We start from the raw sequence: 21,109 nt of genomic DNA on the forward strand, positions 1-21,109 counted from the left end.
GAAATCTAAACAAATACCTACCTCAAAATATATCCCAAAAGAAAAATAATCCAATCCCCAATAAGAAGACTCTAGGATTAAGCTTTAGTATTTATCCTGCCAAGCTATGTTTCTTCTCCAAATAGGAAATTAAAATACAAATGGAGAGAGCTCAAACTTAGAAAAGATTTATGTTTTGCAAAAATGATCTAAATTAAAAGATCCCTTAAAATCTACACTCTCATAACGCACACTTGGGATCCACCACCTTACCCTCCTTCCATGTGTCCAAGAATCAACCACACAAAAAACATCAGTGACTGTATGAAATTGCACTACACGTGCATCATGCATCTTTACCTTCACCCTTCTAACACTTGCTAGTTTATGTGAGTGCCTTCTACAAGATATGGGCAATCCTGCTTTGCAAACAGAATTTACTCAACAACTTCGTGCTTATGGGATTTCCCTTCCTCTCCAAGAGGAGAGAGACCTTAGGAGGCCTCTTAATGAGACTCCTAGAAGAAGACTCTCTCCCATAAGAGAGGAGGAATCCAAATAATGAGAAACAAGGGAATCATTAAGTTCCTTTGAAGATGTGACTCCACGAAGATGACTGTCTAGACGATCTCCAACTCCTCCCAAGAGGAAATTGTCCACCCATAGTCCAACTCCTCGTCACTCCAAAAGGGAAGAGAGGAAACAAAGGAATAAAAATGCAAGAAAGAGATCACCCACTTCTGCTTCTTCTTCATCCTCCTCTTCCGATGAAAGCAGCATCTATTCTCCTAGAGAATACAAGAGGAGAGGACATTGCAACTCTTACCCTGCATGGCGAAGGTCTCAAAAGCTCAAGAAATTTAAAGAGGGAAGAAAGAGTATCTCTTTTCTCACCAATGATGGCACTTGGGTGCTATTGACAAAGTATTTGCCTTCATCTAGCTTGATGAGACCTTTGGAGACGAGAGCTTCATAGAGTCCTCCAAGCTACACCATGTAGCTATGCACTTCCAAAACTCTACTCGTCAATGGTGGGATAGCCTTCATGGCAACAGCGAAGCCGCAAAGACATGCAAGTTTCCATCATGAATCAATTCCTTGCAAGCGATGAAAAGGACAAAGCGCTTACCGAATAGGGGAGTTTGAAGCTGCTCTTTAATGAGTTTGGACAAGTTTTGGGATTTACATCTCAAGGCTACCATCTTTCAAAAGATAGACTTCGTTAAGAAAAAGCAACAATTTTGTGTGGGATTACCTGAAGAAATGGATGAGTATGTCAACTCTTCAATGGCTTGTTTCTATCACCAAATTAATCCACCACACTATGGCTGCTTCGTGCATCAATTTCCAACAAGGGGCTAAAAGGATGCCAAGCCCATGGAAAACAAAGATAAAAATGATGGAAAGGGGAAAAACAATGCCCCAAACAATGATGGAAAGGGGAAAAACAATGATAAAAATGATGGAAAGGGGAAAAACAATGCCCCAAACTCTTCTCAAGGTAACTCCAACAACAACAACAACAATCGGTCCAAGGAGAAGGGAGTTTACAAAGTTAAAAATAAACTCTCTCCTGCTAGAAGCTTTTTGCAATGACCACAAATGCTTTAAGTGTGGGGAGCAAGGACATGGCTATAAGAAATGCGGAATACAATAAGGATCCAATAACAAGAAGAGTAGAGAGAGATACCATGCAATGTAGATTAGTGTTGAATCAAAAACTTTAGATTAGCACACTATTACAAAGTGATGGCGTCATCCACCCTTGCGCTCTCACGGTAGAGCTTAGATGGCAATTTAGACAACTACAGCAAGTAGGAATACAAGGGACTAACAATCCTTCAACAAGGATGTGTTGTGTACATCAAGTGTGCACACCATTCTACCGAATTACTCATGAGAAGGCCTCCTTATATAGATGTAAGGGAGCCTCTAAACGCCCATGTGTAGCCACCCTTAGATAGCCAAGTCCAAGTAGGACTCTCACATGTGCCCATGTGTAGCCACTTTTGGGTAGACAAGTCCTCCTAGAACTCGGCCACCGGCCAAGGAAATCCGGCCACCGGTCGCCGACCACTGGCCAAAGACCATTAACAACCGGCCACCGGATGGCCATTTTTCAATTGTCTTCCGGCCGTCATCCGGACAAGATATTCCGAAAAAAAGGAATATTCTGATGAAAATTGGCCCTGAATTTGCCTTAAATTTGGCCCAAAGTTGGCTCTGAATTTTCTCCATACCATCCACGATCACAAATAGAGATCTCATGAGCGTGCAAAGATGGAATTCACCAAATATATGTGTACCATTGGCTTCTCCTGATCTGGGGGCCTTACAAATTGTGCAGCATATATTATGATGGAAAAACTGAGAGAGGAGGGCATTGCATGTATACCAACACTCCCCCCCCCCCCCTCAATGAACACCCGAACATGCTCTATGTTTGTCGTGTGCCAACTCCAAGTTGATAAAGATGTCAAAGTAGTTGTTCTCTCCCTAGAGCTTTGGTGAAGATATTTGCATAATTATCTTCAGTAGGACAATACTCTAGCTCCACAATTTCATCCTCAATTAGCTCTAGAGCATAATGATAATGAACCTTAATATGCTTTGTGCGTATATGGAAGACGGGGTTCTTGGCAATCTCCATGCAACTCTGGTTGTCTCATTGAAGTGTTGTCGCTGAATCAAGAGAAACACCTAAGTCCATGAGGACTCGCCTTAGCCAAACTACTTCACAAGCTGCAAAACAAGTAGCTTTATACTCTGCTTCCGTTGAAGAAAGAGCGATGATACGCTGCTTCTTGCTGATCCAAGAAAACACTCCAGAACCAAGTGAGAAACAAAATCCATAACTGGCTTTCTAGAGTCACAATACCCACTAAGATTATTTGTGCCAATGCCACAGGCAATACCATGGCCCAAAACACCTTTGATGTACTTAAGAACTCGCATACCTGCCTTCCAATGAGATTCTCTTGGCTAGTTGGAAAACCTACTTAAAGCACCTACTGCAAAAGAACTATCTGGCCTAGTGTTTCACAGGAAAATTAAGCTTCCCACAAGTTTTCTATGCTGTGTAATGTTCACTAAGGGAGAAGAATCTTCCATTGAGAGTTTTGCATTTATCTCCATTATTGGAGTTCTCACAAGTTTGCAATCCATCATGCCAAAAGCTTTTACGATCTCTGTTGCATACTTTTGTTGAGAGATGAAGATACCTTTTGAGGATTGTCAAACCTCAATCCCCAAATATTAATGGAACAAACCCAAGTCTGTCTTTTCGAATTTAGAACTCAAACTCTCATGAGTTTGTTTTGTAGTCACCTTTGATTATCAAGTCATTGACATACAAGATATAATGACTTATTTTAGATTCTCTCTAAGTACATATAAATTTTCTTCAGAAGCACTTCTTCTAAAGACAAGTTTTTAAAAAAACTTATCAATTCTGACATACCATGCTCTTGGAGACTATTTCAAGCCATATAAAGCCTTCTTCGATCTACAAACCTTCTGTTTTGAATGGGGGATCAAACCCTGCTGGTTGCTCAATATACACCTCCTCCTTAAGAAGTCCATTCAAATAGGTAGACACAACATCCATTTGGTAAACAACCCATAAATAGATAGCAGCAAGAGCAAGCACAAGACGAATAGTTTTCATTCGAGCTGTGTGAGCGAAGGTGTCACTAACATCAAACCCTTCGACTTGAGAGTATCTTGTGCTACTAAACCGTATTTTTACTTTTGCAAAGAGCCATTACCTTTATGCTTGAGCTTGTACACCCATTTTGGGCTAATGACTTTCTTCTTTTGAGGCCGATCCACTACTTCCCAAGTGTCATTCTTTGTGATGTCGTACTGAGACTGCATCGCTTCCTTCCACTTTGAATCAACCATGGCCTCGTCGATGGGGGCTGGCTTCTTCACAGAGCCCACAATTTCTAAGATGGGAATCATGTTGATGATGTATTTGGAGGCTCTCCTTTGCTCCTCTATTCTCTTTGACCGTCGCAAACCCCCCTCCTCTTCGTGGGGATTGTGAACTTGAGGGTTGCGAGCGTCAAAAATATGTTGAGCCCACTTGTTGGAATTAGGGTTGCAGAGAAACACACACAGATTGGAGAAGACGAAGGAAGCTCAAGGCACACAATAGAGAGTGTGTTACTTAGTGTGCAATGGAAAGATAGATAGCCCTAGAGTGATGGGCGTATATACAATGTACGAGGGTATACAATATCTCTCTCTTGTTGCAGAACGTCATTTCTTGCAGTCAATTGCTTAGTGTAGCCATACAATCCATGGTGGCCATCTCCGACATAGTTCACTACAGATGTAATATCCTTAAAAGGTGGAGTGGAGTTTGTGACGGGATGTTTTGGATACATTTTGCCACCAGCGAAAGGTATACATTTTCATACCCTGTGATCTTAAGTTCTCCTTCGAAGGTTCAAAAAGCGTCTGCTGCTTGTTTTTCTTGCAGAGGGGTTCATACTCTCATGAGAGCTCTATGTGCATGTGATACGCATCTCTTTTATTCCTCGTAGAAGTTTTTCGTGTAGAAGCTACAAGTGTCGAATGAGACATGACTGATCAAAACTGTGTGCAGAAGGAAGTGGGGGCGATAGAAGAATGGCAATTTGAATATCGCATGCGCGAGAGAGAACGCAAGAGGGAATGGGGGGGAAGAAGGAGGCGAGGAAATAGAGCTTAGTTTTCAAAAACGCAAAAGATTGAGATATTTCGCATTGAATTCAGTAGCCGCCTCGCACATTGAAGTGTTATCATGATTGGAATACTTTTTGGGTTTTTTAATAAACGTACCTTGCATGAATAAGATATCTCGATTTTAGAAAACATGTATGAAAAATGGTTAAAATGAATTTTCTATTATCTCTCTCTACGCTGACATGGCATTTCTTACAAGGCCCAAATTTGAGTTCAAACTTTTCCTAATGGTGGCTCTTGGAAAGTCAAATTTGTAAACATTGATAATTATTAATATAATAGTGCATGCATATGGTGCTATGGTTTTTTTCCATGTACCCCCAAGGGTCTTTTCATCCACAGTTAGGGACTTCTATTTGAGTGGGAGTGTTGGAGCTATATATACCAACCCCTATGCTATATATAGCCAGGAGTCCCCACTATATATGTGCTCAGTCTGTGTTCTCTACATACTTTGGGGCTTGCAGATGGTGGTGTCGTCTGTCTCTCTTCTCCTTCCTCTCGTGTCTCGTATCCAGTTCAACACTTCATGAGTGGGAGTCCTTGCATGGCATGCCATCACGTAGATTGTTGGCCGAGGAAGAGGAGATAGGGTTTGAGGAGTATTGACGCCATATCTGCCTCTTCTCTGAGCTACAAGCTCTACTCAACTCCCCCCTAGGTATGAAGGTTCATTCAACAATGCACTATGTCAATGTAAACTAAAACCACAGTCGTCAATCGATTGGTGGAACCACTTTGTGTTCTATGCTTGTGTGGATGAGGTGTGGATGAAGAGCGATGGAGAGATATTTTCAAGATTCCCATCGACCTTTTCACAAGCTTGACTGAATTGATTCACAAAAATGTGCAGCAAGGCAACATACCCACCAGATTTCGTAACTTGCCTGGCAGGATATTCACTGTAGAGAACAAGGTGGTAATTTCAGTGATGGTGCTTGCCTCTGGGAACACGCATTACCATGTGGCTAATGCTTTTGGTTGTGGAAGGTCTACTATCACCACATTCATCCACGAGTTTGTACACTCCCTACTCCATAGAGGTGGACATCTTATCAAATGGCCAACTACAGAATTAGAGATGCAAAACATGAAGGATGGCTTTAGAGCTTTGAGAGGATTACCCAAATGTTGCGGAGCCATAAATTGCACCCACATCAACATGGATTTGCACAGGAATGAGCAAAGTGAACCATGGCGGGATTGCTACAGGAACTATAGCATGATTTTGTAGGGAATAGTGGACTCAAACTAGATGTGAATATAGGATGGCCAGGGTCATGTAATGACAAGAGGGTTTTGCGCAATTGTGGGATGTATCGGCTTTGCCAAGGAGGAGACTGTTTGAGGGGTTCATCCTTTGAGTTTCAAGGCTTGTCCTTTCCAGAATATATTGTTGGTGACAGAGGATATGTGTTGTTGCTGTGGCTCATGATTTCGTTTCATCGCCCAGAGCTGGTCAGCCAATGTCATTGAAACTACAATTTCATGCAGCCTTCTACACGAATAGTCGTTGAGCGTGTTCCTAATGAAATCTACCACTAGGAGCTTTTTTGGGCTTGGAGCTTGCTTTTTCTTGTGCCTTTCGTCCACTCTTGCGACCTTTCTGCAATTGTGCATTGGATGTAGGCTCCACTAAAACAACAGGCAGGGAGACTTTAGTAGGCACATACGAGTCAATGGCCATTTGCATGGAGGGTACAACATCATCCGCTAGTGATTCCTCAAGGCTCTGAGACTAAGTTGCTCTGCCTTGCAAGTGTTGAACATCCACCAATTCACGTGATAGATGTAGCACGCACATGGAACGAACAGTCGTGCGTCCGATGGTGCAGTGAACACATCTACCGGTCGTCACTGTGCGCACATGAGATACTTTAGCCAATGATCGTTGCCAGCTGACGTATTGTTGATCTTGAATGTGCAGAGCAGGCAGTAATCAGCGAGCTCCACGTAAGCTTGTCACAGCTTTTGCAGGCCTGCAAGTGCTGCAGATTAGCTCCCGCCATGTGAACACAGGCGACGGTTGCTGAACGGGATTGGGGGGGGGGGCTCCATTGCGGCCAGAGCGGTGGCTATCCGTTTCTGTGCGTGCAGGGGCGTGGTGGGCCTTGCTGAGCTGGAGTGGTCTTTTTCACGAAATGCTCTTCGTGAACGGCGCATGTGCGCACCATAAGAGCAAGTGGGTCTTGTGAAAAAATCCCCCTGAAATTAGAGGTCAGAAGAGTGGTATTGAATGGCATTGTTTGCCTTGCCCTCAATGTCGCAGTGGCTGGATCAACAGAAGACAAACTATCCTCCAAGCCATCTTCGTGTGGCTGAGATAGTAGGTTCAAGTCCACAGGCAATGTATGATGCGGAGCCAAGGCGGGCATTGCTTGTTGCACCATGGGTTGTCTATGCAGGTCTCTTAGAGTTGGGTCGCGCCCGTGCTTGTGGAGGGAATGGGGCAAGGCTGTAGACCAGATCACACCTTCGTGGTGAGTTTGTGGGATCGATTTTGCAGGAGTGGATGAAGGCTTGTGATTGGAAGGCTGCACCCTACGAAAGAGGAGATGAAAGGGCTTGCAAAATTATAGCTTATTACCTACCTTTTAAGAAGTGCTAGCAAGGTTATCATTTGCATTCAACAATCTTGGAATGTTCTTCTCTCGGTGCGACTCTGCTCTTAGTGCATTGCCAGTTGGCCTACGCAATGTGGTGCACGCCAGTACGCTTACCCCCTTGGTTTTCAGGACGTGGTAGTGGGAATTCGAAAATCCCGACGCCTTTTCAATGCGAGCAAGTAAGGGTGTATTCGCACGGGATAAAGATGCCGTCACACTTTTGGGAATTTATTGCCATCGAAAAAGCCTGCTGCAACTACGCCTGTGTCGTGTAGCTCCAAAACGAAGCTAAGTTCTAACTCTGCCGTTTTTGGCAGAGTTGGACTAGCGAAGGCAGCGTTGAGGTAATAGCGACAAAGCAGCTGTCGTAAAATTAACCCATGCGCATCCGCCCTAATAGCCCACTACCCACAGTGCGACTCAGCTCTAGGTAAGCGGTTGGTGACCTGCTGAGAGGGGCAGGATACCATTACACCATGCGACCAGGTCCATATCCCCTGGTCCATAAATAGTCCGTTCGGCGTTCAGCTGCCTTCAGGCCCAGGCAAACTTTGGTTTGCAGCGCCTGCTGGGGCGTAGCTGGTAGGCTAGCTAGTGGGTTTCTCTTTCTGTCAGTTCGATATTAATTTACTCTTGCTAGGCCTAATTTGGGTGTGGAGTGTCTCAATATCTTCTGCTGCTGGGAGTACCAGCGCCATGGCAGCTCTTGTGGAGTTCGTTGAGCGCAGCGGCTTCGTGGGTGCAGGCATGGAGTATCTGGCCTCTACTTTCGCCCATGACCGATCCATTTGCGCATGTCAGTGGCCTGGCGTGGAATGTAACCACCATGGCTTCATTGTTTCTCTGGACCTTTCGTCTGGAGAAGTATGTCGCTGTGTATTGATCAATGAAGTGCAGGACGCTACCACCAGAGATTGGGCTACTCTCCCAATCCCTCACCACCTTGGTGTTGCCGAATTGTGGTCTTTTACCTCCCCTGCCAGCTGCAGCACTCACCATCCTCTCAACGCTATAAAGCCACGTATTAAGATTTTTGGTGTCGAGCCCACCGGTGCAGATGATGTGGCGCAATCAAAGGCAGCAGCACAATTTGCTGATGCCTTGATGGGGAATTTAGGCCCTTTAACTTGGTATAGTTTCTTAACTTTGTTTGCACAACCTCTCCGACCCGCTGACCCTCTATTCTTCAGCTCTCAGATTTCTGATTTAGCCCTATGATGCTCGATTTAACCCTCTATTCTTCAGCTCTCAGATTTCTGAAAGCTTCTTAATCCGTTAACTTAACAATCCCCCACCAGATGCTTCCTGCTTTCAGGAAGCATTTCAGTGTCTCTGGTCAGCTTTCCGTGGTAGATCTTTCACTACAAGTTTTAGACATTTTTACACCTATGAAAATTGAGTGTGAATATCACTTTTCTCACTCTAGAGTGTGAATAACATGTTTTAGACTCAAAAAACTACCATTCAAATGTAAATATTGTAGTTTTTACACATGAAAGTTTTCTACATCTCTTGTTTTACACTGAAAAAATTACATATGCTTTTTTATAGCAATGAAAAAAGAATTTCTATGTAAATTTTGTAACTTTCTTACGTGCAAATATTTACACGTTAAGCAAGTCCATGTGTTTTTTTTTGCAATGAGTATATTTTCTTACCTTCCAGTAGCATTTCAAGGATAATTTTTTAATACAAATATAAACAATGTGAATTTTTTTCACACATTCATAACCTTCATATATTCTCATCAAATATTTTCACATGCAAAAATTTGTCACTCTTATGTGAGTCCCACTTAAATAATTATAAGCAACTATCTTTTACAATAGCTATTTTTCTCACCATCTATCTTTTTTACTGAGGATCGTGTGTAAATACAACCTACAAACATACCAGCACCCATATAACTGGAGGTCAAGAGCATGATTTTTTTCTCCTTCCAAGGTGGATGTTTAAGGTGGCTACTGGTGCTTCCACTGTGGTTTCTCCGTGGAATGATGCCTCTCTTTATACCAATGGCTCTGCATATGTGCTTCTCATGCTATGCTCCACCACCATCTAGTAGCTTTGGGAAGGGCTTGACACATGCACAGATCTCTCGACACCATGTCAAAAGGGCTTCTACCTCAACCTGTGAATAGAGCGTATTTCGACATGATTTAAGTCGTCTTCACATTGCTTGATGATGTGGTAGAGAGCTTCAACATGACCTCTTGTGGCCACCATAGGGTGCGATGTTGTTGGGGTGGTTGTCCACCATACGTGTGGGCAATGTAGAGAGATAATAATGTTTAGGGCTTAAATTAAACACCAAATTCAAGTCTTGCACGTCTATTTTTCATGGCTTGTGTTTTTTAACACTAAATAATTACCACAAGAAATAATGACATATATATCTCTTCTTTGTCCACTTTTCATAGCTTCAAATATTTTTTAATTTTAGGTGAGCACAGATCTCTCCCTCTGTTTGTCTCTCCAATTACGAGAGCAAGAGAGAGAGAGAGAGAGAGAGAGAGAGAGAGAGAGAGAGAGAGAGAGAGGGAATGGTGCTATATTAGAATCAAAAGGCTCATGTGACACCAAAGCAATAAGTATGGCTACTCAATTTTATGCTTCAAGAAATGGCTCCCCATTATGACCATAACACATGAAATACAAGTCAGGAAAAACGTGGGCCACTTTCACCAAAATGAGTATCCACTTGCTATCTACAAAATCACCCAATGAACTGAGGTTTCTAAAGTGACAAATTCTTTAAAGGTTGAAAAAGTGAGCACTCCAATGAGTGCCCCTATCAAGAATTTCTTATTCCTCTCTTAAAACAAGTAGGCATGACATTTGCATCATTGGCATTTTGAATTGGAGACCATCCATGAAGCACCTCCAAACATGTTTCCAAATCCCGCCACTTGTTTTCTCCTTGAACATTCCAATATTCCGTGGTTGGATCTCTCCTCAAAAACCCTAGCTCAACTGCTTTTTGTTCTATATTTATATTGAACACGACAGCAACCTTGAAAGATGGAGTAGACATGGAGGAGTTGCTTACAACCAATACTACGTCTCCTATTTCCACCCATGGCCGTGCACATCCAACCTTGCCAAGTTGTAGCAACCAAGTTCGAAAAATGGTGTCGCTCATTTCATATATCACCTTGTTCTGGGTATTGCTCAAGGGTAGAAAGAAGCACTTGTGTAGTATGGCGTATGTTGGTAAAAGACACTTCTTTTTGCGAGAAAAATCCACATCACTGATCACTCTCATCCCAGTGACCTTATCAAGTTGAAGAGCATCTATTCCATTGCCTCCATTTATAAACTCCCCAATCAAGAACAACTCAATGCCTCTGTTATGCTCATGTGACAAGAAACCCGTGATCTTGCATACACCCCTTGCTTTATTTTGATGTCCTAAATTAGTATTTCTGCCTAAAGTGATCACCACATTGTCTTTTGCTTCATATCGCTCGCCGCATATGTATACTTTTGAGTAGGAAAATCCCTCTAGATGAATATATTGTTGGCTCCAATAACTCTTCAAAGAAATGATCTCCCAACCTTCAAGATCCCTTTTTGTTGCTTTCAATTAACCATGTAGAGAGATTCCCTTTCTCTGAATCATGCTCAAGCAATGACATGGGCCAAGCCTTTGAGCATTCTTGTACAACTGTGTTGCTTGACCTTCAGAGGATGCAATTGCTAAGCACAACAGATGCCATCTTTCACAAGTTTCTAGTTCCATGCTAGCCTTTGAAAAAACTTGCGGCAATAAAAGAGTCTCATGTATGCATGAGAGTATCCTCTCTGAAGGTGACAATCCATCCTTCTCAATCTCCAACTGTTGCAAGGTTCGTGATAAAAGCGCTCGAGTGTGATATTGAGTGTACATTAACTCATTGAACCTGTTATTGGTTGGAATCTCTACAATTCCCAACACGTTTCTCTCAAACTGGTAGCACGAAAGTCCATCATGGCTACTATGGCGTATTATGTCATCAAACAACTCTCCAGAACCTATATACAAAAATTGACATTATTTTAGGTCTCCATGTTATATAAGGAGTGCTTATTATATTTGTGGTGAATAGAAACATACACACCTGCCACATGCTCTAGAGGAGAAACAGTCTCTCCTACCTCTTCATCCATAATGATTCTCCATGCTGAAACTAGTTTTCGGGTAGCATTGATGGTATCCAAAGTCCAACCATGAGTACGTGTGTAGTTGTAGAAGATATGAGCTACGTCAACCAAAATCATTCCCACATCTCTCAATGTCTGGAACATTATTTAAAATGTGTGGTAAACACCATTGAATAAACTTTTGATGCTCTTCTGCAATAAAATTTCCGTGGTGTCTAGTAGCATGCAACGGCCATCGTCCACTTCTGCGAAGTGTTTGGAGAATTGTAGCAGTAACTTCATATATTGCATTAGTGATGGATGTTTTCATGACATTGCTAGCCTTTAAAAATAGCTGTTTAGTATACTTCTCGAAAATGTTCAGTGCAAGAATGTGCATCACATCATACACAAGATCCAAACTAATATCAAATCCATAGAGATGGTACAACCTCCAGAGTGGTGATTCTCCTGTTAGCCCTGCATTGGATAGAGTAGCGTTATACTCCTCCTTTGTTTGTTTTTGTCTTGAAAGTCTTATAGCTTCAAACATCTCTATTGCAGTCCTCTTTTCTGGTGGGTAGCAAGCAATATATTTATTCTTTGTGTATACGTACTTTGGAATGCATACCCCTTGAGTGATTTGCTTCATGAGAGGCTTATCCCATCTACACCCATTCTTGCCCCCATCCTTCAAACATCCTAGTTTACATTGGGCTGGGTGATCGCCTGTCCATGACATGAGAATTGCCCTTAGAATGCAAGAACGATATGCTATGTCCAAAGAGTTGTCAAATATGGCCGTTGGTGGATAGTTAAAATTGATGGAGAAACCATGAACAGAAGCCGAATCAAGTTCATATATTAAAGGCTCTAAAAGGTATGGAAGAATATTGCCATGTTTCTTTTCTAGCTTCAATAAGCTAAGTGGAAAAAATAGAACTGGCAAAGGTCCAATAATTGAGTTTTTGCCATTGTTGAGGACCACCACTTCAACAACCCCACTATCTTTCGGCTTGGTTGAAGCCATTTGAAAGCCATCCCAATGGCACATTAGTGCAAAATTTCGAGGATCCCCCTAAAAAAACATGAAAGTTATGGGCATGATAAACATTGCTAAGATGAAGCCTATTCAAATTGATTGCAATATTGTCTCACCTTGACCATTCTTCTTGGCACTTTGATATTTGTTGCACAATGTGAGCATAAGAACTCATATTCCTTGGTAATCTCATTCCAATTGTTGTTTAGCTCCGGACTACGCAAGGCGGTTGGAAAAGTCCAATAATACATGGCACAAAAACTATTGGGGAACTTAACTGGAATCTCCCACTCTTTCTGTGGGTTCCAAAAGTCTTTGCACATTCTTATTTTTTCCCCATCCCAGTAATCGTTAATAACATTGGTAGAGGTTTGAACTGTCCGCTTGCCAATTACTTCTTGCCCGCCACATTGTAAGAAAATCATGACAAAACTCCTCGCACTAACATAGAAGACGCAATTGCTCGATAAACGAGATGTACTCAAATCGCACCATGTTTTTTCTCTCCTTGCCACAGACATCACAATAAGCATGTCTCACAATTTCTCTTGTGCTTATTCCTTGAAGAGGACGGAGAACATGTACATGGTAAAACATTCCCCACGTATATATCCTCTGCATCTGGGGGAAAAAGAGTGGGCTTGTGCATGTTGTTTTTCATCCTTGCCTATACAAAGTCGCCACTGTGTAGTATTTAAAAGCCCCTTCTCTTTATATCGAGCAAACACCTGTGTAATAGTTTGTGGTAAGGTGATGTCTACTCCTGGAAAGTCTTTATCCATGAAAATTTCTAAGAGTGACCTATTCTGCCTTTTTTTCATAGACCGTTTTCCCTTTCCCTTTCTATTTGAGGGGAATATCATTCTCAATATTACATCTTGTGCAAGCAAAGGTGAATGAAGACTATCCAGATTGGATTGTAGGCTCAACACCCAGCTCTCAAGCTCACCCCGCAAAAGGGAACCTCTCTCTGAGGATGAACATGCCAATACTTGATTGCTATCCTCAACACATGGCTCCATTAGTCCTACATCACATAAACATACACAATTTTCTCACTTTGCTTGGTAGGTTGATTAAAAAAATGGAAACAAAATGTATTCAACCACTCTTCAAATATACAAATTGAAATTCAATAGAAAAAGGTTGTGTCCATCAATCACAATTCAAAGATACATACTCACATACAAAATGAATGAGCAAAAAACAATCATATTTGTCTTATAAAGTCAATGAAGTTGATGTCTCATTCCATCTAAACCTCTAACAGATCGCCTATCTTAGAGAGGCAATGTTCATGGCACCTCTCATCAATCTCAATACTCATAAAATACCGGTCTAAGACCTCACACACTTTGGCCATATTTCCGACCCCAGCAAAACAATCTATTATGATTTCCCCTTCTTGAGTGCAGAGCGAAACTAGGAAACCACAAAAGTTTGTGTGTCTCTCAGCTGCACCATGCAAGGCATTGCCTTGTTCATCTAGTGTCAAGTTTAGCTTCCCTGTTGGTAGCTCCACAAATGTAGCAGACTTGTTGTTGAAAGATCCCTTCATGACTTTTAGTAATGCTTGCTCCCAATTTAATTCACGTGTACAATCTGGATGGGCAAAGAATGTAATCACTAAAATGGAAAACCTGCAAGGTAGCATTAAGAGAGTAAATTATTAGAGCTTAGCCTAAAAAAAACTCTACAACCATAATCCTCAAGTGGTTTTGACTTACCTCTTCTACTTTCCCACGAATGGTCCTTTTGCATTGGGTTGTAGTTTCCAAGAACATACTATGTACATACTGAAGTTTGGATTGCCCCATCACACGTGACACAATCTCAAATTCATGCTCAATACCACTAGTAGCAACAAACAAACCATCATGGCTCAAGAACTCTACTGCAATGGTAACTCGCGCCTTTAGTTTTTCTGAATCCCATTCATTCCAAGCTGGCAGTTCATCCTCCTCTTAAAATGGGTACAAACCAGATGGAAGATCTGCCCATACAAGAGAGACAAGTGCATCCTCAAAGAATCCACCTTGGGCTTGAAGTTTCTCTATAAACCGTTGTATCATTTCTGCATCTGAGTCTTCGGGGCCATTAAATATATCAATTTCAATATGCACTATATCAGCATGTACAGGGAGATGAAATGGCACAAAAGCCTCCGGTGCATCCTCATCTTCATTTTCCCATTGTGTTCGCGTAGTGTTGCCCTTCAACTTTTTTTGTTGTTGTGTTTTCTTTGTTTTTCTATGCTTTCCTTCCAAGTTATTACCTCTTTTCTTCTCATTGGTACCCTTACCCTTGCGATCTGGACTTTGCACTACCTCTTTAAGAGTACCCTTACCACCTCTGGTACCTAGCTTGCCAGGAGACGTTATTGTATCCTTTCCACTCTTGTCAATCTTGTCGTGAGGGCTCCTTGTGTCCTTTCTACTTCTCCTTTCCCTTGTGTTTGTCACTGTGTCTTTCTTTGGAGTGCCATGAGGGCTCCTTATATCCTTGCCACTACCAATACCACTTTCCTTTGCATTTGTTGTTGTATCTTTCTTTGAAGTGCTCGTTGCACTACTATTGGACCTTCAATAAAAAAATCTCAAATTATTGAACTCCACGAGATGTATGAAACCTCGTCAGCCTCTCTTATTAAATCAATTGCTCTCTCCACTACGCACTCCTAGTAAGAGTAGCATGCAATATATGAGCGCCAGTCTTTGTCGCCCCCTTTGAAGCCCCATGCTCTTCCAATATCCTTGTTTAGAATGCGATCTAAAACAAAAACTTTTTTGCACTTCAAAAGTCATACAAATCAGTGATAGCCACGCCAAAGAAACATATTAAACAAAAATACTTGAGACTACCTTTATGGAGGAAGCGGTGTTCGGGTCACTGTAAGCAGTTTGTCCAAAGTTACGTTGTGATCGCTCTCCCAATCTAGATCATAAATCTTATTAACCCACTCCTCCCCAAGGGCTGGGTTTGCCACTGCCACAAGCTTGAATCCTTTCTTCCCTTTGAAATGTTGTTCCACCTCGCGGATGGTTTGCTTGTACAATGCTTTATACGCTGGGTCATCTTTGGGGACAACCACCTCTTCTAACCTCTTTGAGAGCTACAATTTGAATTCACTCTACATCAAAGTTGAGCATAACATGAACTAAAAGAAACAAACAAAGAAGGTTATGAATGGCCATACAGAGTAGATAAGTTGCATGAGGAGGCCAAGTGGTATAGTCCATCAAATCTAGGGATGCCCCCTCTTGTCTTCAGAAAATTTTGCCTCTATCTCCTGTAGTGCCTCTTCATCAAAATATTTCTTCCAGCTATTTTCATTTCCAAGGGCAAGCCTTCTTATCAAGTGGATCTCGCTTGCAAGCGTCCTCTTGATATGTGTTTGTGTCAAACTAGCAAAAAAATTCCATACATATTAGGGTTTTATGATATGATTTGCCTCTATAACTCAAAATACATCCCAAGGTACCTTTCTCACCTATTAAGACAATCCAACACAAACACCATAGAGCATTCTTCATCTTCCGAGAACGCAGTGATTGTACACTTAACACGTACAAACTTTGAGGCATCATCATGGCAAGCTTCACAAGATTAATTCACCACATTAATAAATTATAGTAAATAGGACACATACATATTGAGGTAAGAAATAATTTCTCACTTGAATTGACTTGTCCAAGCCTTCAAATGATGGTTTCCACCCCATACCACCAGCTTTCGACCAACAAGATGTGCCCATGATTGAGATGCAAGCAACTCTCGATCAAACTGCCGATTCACCTCCCCCCAAAAGGACTCATCCCATTGATTTTCTTCCTACTCACTTACTCAAATTATGTCTCCATTGGCCATTTTTTTCGAGACAATAAAATATGCGAGAGTTGGCATGTAACCATGATGCCTAAACTTATGTGCCAAGTCATCAATATTGTTTCCCCTTGTGAGACGGACAACTTGGTGACCATGAAGTCGGCACAAGGGAACCCAAGGAAGTGGTTCCTCACATTGAGCTCGTGCTTGGCCATCCAATTCTCCAAGAACTTTGTGTCGAGCTCAACATATCTACCCGTCGCCTTGACAACTAGCTGGGAAGATTGCAACCCCTCTTGGGTCGCACCTCTCACAACCTTGACTAGATCAGTTTCGACACCTTGCGAGCCCTCTTCCATGACCCTTTAGGAACTTTGAATGTATTCAGTCAAGATATTCAACAACAAGAATTTAACATACAGTACTTACAGCTCTCCCAAATTCATATTTAGCGTCTCTTTTTGTACCCGAATATGGTATTGATTCACAAGTTTGAGTTGATTTAGTCTCATAGGTCATTTTGGCCACTTGAAGACGCTAATATATCATTTCATCTCTCTCTCTCTCTCTCTCTCTCTCTCTACCATTGTATGAGTGATCACACAGATCCCACAAAATACTAGCTAGTAGCACTCCCAAATTCATTTTTTAGCATCTCTTTTTGTACCGAGACATCGTATTAGATTCACAAGTTTGTGTCCGTTTGGTCTCATAGGTCATTTTGGCCACTTGAAGATGCTATATATCATTTCATCTCTCTCTCTCTCTCTCTCTCTTCTCTCTCTCTCTCTCTCTCTCTCTCTCTCTCTCTCTCTCTCTCTCTCTCTCTTTCTATCTCCCATTGTAGTACTCCCAAATTCAATTTTTAGCTTCTCTTTTTGTACCCAGACATCGTATATCACAAGATGCTATATATCATTTCATCTCTCTCTCTCTCTCTCTCTCTCTCTCTCTCTCTCTCTCTCTCTCTCTCTCTCTCTCTCTCTCTCTTTCTATCTCCCATTCTAGTACTCCCAAATTCAATTTTTAGCTTCTCTTTTTGTAACCAGACATCGTATTTTGGCAACTTGAAGACGTTAATATATCATTTCATCTCACCAGAGTTCAACCCGAATGTCGGGTAGATCTTTAAGCTCTCTTGGGATAGTTTCCCACGACGTTAACTACTACTTCTTCTTCTTCTTCTTCTTCTCTCTCTCTCTCTCTCTCTCTCTCTCTCTCTCTCTCTCTCTCTCTCTCTCTCTCTCCGCTTACCACGCTTAGGGTGGGTCGACAAACTTGCCTCTATGCGCAGGAGATCAGAGCACCGGAGGAGTTTGCGCACCTTTCTTTGCCGGACTCACGCACGGTGATTTTAAAAACAACACGCTGAATATTGCTTGTGACACGCTGCAGCCCAGACCCTAATTAGCATATATATTTTTGAGTTTTTAAAACTCTTCAAAAACAAAGCAGTAGCGCCCGGCGCCCGGCGCTACTGCTAAAGAAAGAAAATCTCGTTGTGGCGGGTCCCCCCACTCCCCTCGTGCGTAATGATCACACGGACGTGCAGCGGGCTCTCCCAAAAAAATCTCACTCTCAGCTGGCCCTAGCGAACTGCAGCTCCAAGCTCGTCTTCTCGCGAGCGCAACGTCTGCTACGTCGTCATCCTACAGTGTCCATCGACCTTGCAGCGCAGTGGCCATCGATCACGGGTACGTCACAAGCTGCGCCATGCTCGTTTTTTATCAACATGTTGACATTAGCTGGCTGCGCACAGAGAAATGAAATGAAATGTTATATTAACGTCTTCAAAAGGCCATAGTGACCTATGAGAGAGAGAGAGAGAGAGAGAGAGAGAGAGAGAGAGAGAGAGAGAGAGAGAGAGAGAGAGAGAGAGAGAGAGAGAGAGAGAGAGAGAGAGAGAGAAATGAAATGAAAGGATATATTAACGTCTTCAACAGGGAGAGAGAGAGAGAGAGAGAGAGAGAGAGAGAGAGAGAGAGAGAGAGAGAGAGAGAGAGAGAGAGAGAGAGAGAGAGAGAGAGAGAGAGAGAGAGAGAGAGAGAGAGAGAGAGAGAGAGAGAGAGAGAATGAAATGAAAGGATATATTAACATCTTCAATAGGCGCAAGAGAGAGAGAGAGAGAGAGAGAGAGAGAGAGAGAGAGAGAGAGAGAGAGAGAGAGAGAGAGAGAGAGAGAGAAGATGAAATGAAAGGATATATTAACATCTTCAATAGGCGCAAGAGAGAGAGAGAGAGAGAGAGAGAGAGAGAGAGAGAGAGAGAGAGAGAGAGAGAGAGAGAGAAATGAAATGAAAGGATATATTAACATCTTCAATAGGCGCAAGAGAGAGAGAGAGAGAGAGAGAGAGAGAGAGAGAGAGAGAGAGAGAGAGAGAGAGAGAGAGAGAGAGAGAGAGAGAGAGAGAGAGAGAGAGAGAGAGAGAGAGAGAGAGAGAGAGAGAGAGAGAGGAGGTGTGAGAGGTGGGAGGCGACAACGCTAACAGCGGCAGCCATGGTGACCCCCCTCGTCAAGCCCAGGATTGTGAAGAAGTGTGTAAAGAAGTTCAAGCGCGCCCAGAGTGATCGCAAGATCTGTGTCAAGCCAAGCTGGAGTAGACCAAAGGGTATTGATTCACATGTCACGAGGAAATTCAAAGGGTGCATTTTGATGCCTAACATTGGGTATGGCTCAAACAAGAAGACAAGGCATGTGCTACCCAATGGTTTCACGAAGGTTTTGTTGGACCTTCTTATGATGCACAACATGAAATTTTGTGCTGAGATTGCTCACAATGTTTCCACTTTGAAGCGGAAATCAATTGTGGAGCCAGCCGCTCAGCTCAACATTGCAGTTACCGATGATTCTGCCAGGCTTCGTAGTCAGGAGGATGAGTAGGTGTTGCCCGGTCCTAATGATCACATCATTAAGGATGAGAGTTTAAGAAATTTTGGAATTGTAATTTTGTGTTTGTGACAGCCATGCTCTGTTGTATTGGTTTTGGAATATTCAATATCAATGATTATCTTCTTGAAAAAGAGAGAGAGAGAGAGAGAGAGAGAGAGAGAGAGAGAGAGAGAGAGAGAGAGAGAGAGAGAGAGAGAGAGAGAGAGAGAGAGAGAGAGAAATGAAATGAAGTGATATATTAACATCTTCAATAGGCCATAGGAGTGGATTTCTACCGTAATGCGCCATTACCTTCGAAAGGCCAAAATGACCTATGAGACCAATCCACTACAAACTAGTGAAAGAGAGAAACAGTACTAGAGATTTAAAGGGTGCGTATCAAGAGCCTAACGGGTTCATATACAAAAGGGCAGAGTTTACCTTAAACAATAGATAGCGGCCCAAATTCTTCCCTAAATAGATTACGGTGTTATGAATCAAGGCCTTTGCCTTCACCTTTTGCTAGAGAGAGAGAGAAAGAGAGAGAGAGAGAGAGATGAAAATGAAATGAAATGTTATATTAACGTCTTCAAAAGCCCAAAGTGACCTATGAGACCAGAGCGTTACAATGTGGTGGATCCGATACAAAGTCAAAGTAACAAAATGAGAGAGAGAGAGAGAGAAATGAAATGAAATGAAATTTTATATTAACATCTTCACAAGGCCATAATGACCTATAAGCCCTTAAAGTTACAAAGTGGTGAGAGAGAGAGAGAGAGAGAGAGAGAGAGAGAGAGAGAGAGAGAGAGAGAGAGAGAGAGAGAGAGAGAGAGAGAGAGAGAGAGAGAGAGAGATGCCATAGTTATTTCAATTGTGCTCAATTTGTAATTTTCTCTTAAAGATCTCATGCTCTTTCATCAAAACATGGAGAAGAAGTGCTTAGAAGGCATGACTCGCTAGAATGCAAGGGAAGTTACTCAACTTGTTAATGGATACTTAGGTGCGGATCGATATACACGCACCATACTCAAGAGTAACATCAACGGAAGCAGTCTTCTATATATGTCTGTGCCTTCATGGGAAGCTTTGGGAGTGGACATACCCGGACACCGAGTTGCATTGTATAGTTGGGTACAAAAGAAATTGTCGACCTTGAAGATTTCCTTATCGCAAGAGAAGCATGGCCATGATAATGACAAGGTGTCCTCTTCAATATTAAATTTGCAGGATGAACAGGCTCTTATCCAAAGCAAGCCACCAACCAAGCAACAAGTGCCTCTCTCTCAGCCTCCCCCACTAATTTTGATCCTAAAGAATGCTCAAGAGAAGTCCTTTCTTAGAAATAATTATAGTTGGGAACACAACAGATATAACAAAAATTTAGAGAATATTCAAAAATGGGCTAAGAATGGTCTGGGTATATTCATTATAGACAAGTTTATAAATGCTGACCTAAGTAAAGACAAGGAGATGAGAGAACAGCTCAAAGACTTTATACGGCGCAAAAGGAATACATTGATATCTTTTGGAGGCACTGGGGACGAAGATGGTAAGTACATGTCAGAGAAAGTGATCTTTCAAAAGCTAAATCAGCACAGACGCTATTTGCGATTAAAAGCTATGTCATTCTCTAGTGAAAAGAGCAAGGGGTATCGTTCTCTAATCGTTGATTTGGAGGACAAAGAAAATCAAACTCAAGATAGCTTAGATAGTATGGAAGCACCAAGAAGCCTTGTGGATAATCAAAAGGGATACCAACGGAGTGTGATCCCTCCTAAAAGTGTCGCAACCATGGATGATGAGTGTTATGTTCCTGCAGGATCTCACGAGCTGGTCTCCATCATGGGCTCATCTCAAATCCTCTCACATGATCAGAACATCAGTTGTAGATATGGCTTGTTTCCTCAAGGTGTGCAACAACAGTATGTCTTTATT

The 21,109-nt window shown here is 42.1% G+C and overlaps 3 pseudogenes; 2 read left to right on the plus strand and 1 right to left on the minus strand.

The window, feature by feature from the left end:
* The first annotated feature begins 5,373 nt into the window (after positions 1 to 5,373).
* Positions 5,374 to 6,255, plus strand: LOC147453618 (protein ANTAGONIST OF LIKE HETEROCHROMATIN PROTEIN 1-like; annotated as a pseudogene).
* A 3,855-nt stretch (positions 6,256 to 10,110) lies between these two features.
* On the minus strand, positions 10,111 to 10,938 carry LOC147453619 (uncharacterized; annotated as a pseudogene).
* Positions 10,939 to 18,771: 7,833 nt separating this feature from the next.
* Positions 18,772 to 19,186, plus strand: LOC147453620 (large ribosomal subunit protein eL32z pseudogene; annotated as a pseudogene).
* The last annotated feature ends 1,923 nt before the right edge of the window (positions 19,187 to 21,109 follow it).

Source organism: Adiantum capillus-veneris, chromosome 7 (genome assembly GCF_014529385.1).
Source record: "Adiantum capillus-veneris isolate H3 chromosome 7, ASM1452938v2, whole genome shotgun sequence".
Classification (NCBI taxonomy): Eukaryota; Viridiplantae; Streptophyta; class Polypodiopsida; order Polypodiales; family Pteridaceae; genus Adiantum; species Adiantum capillus-veneris.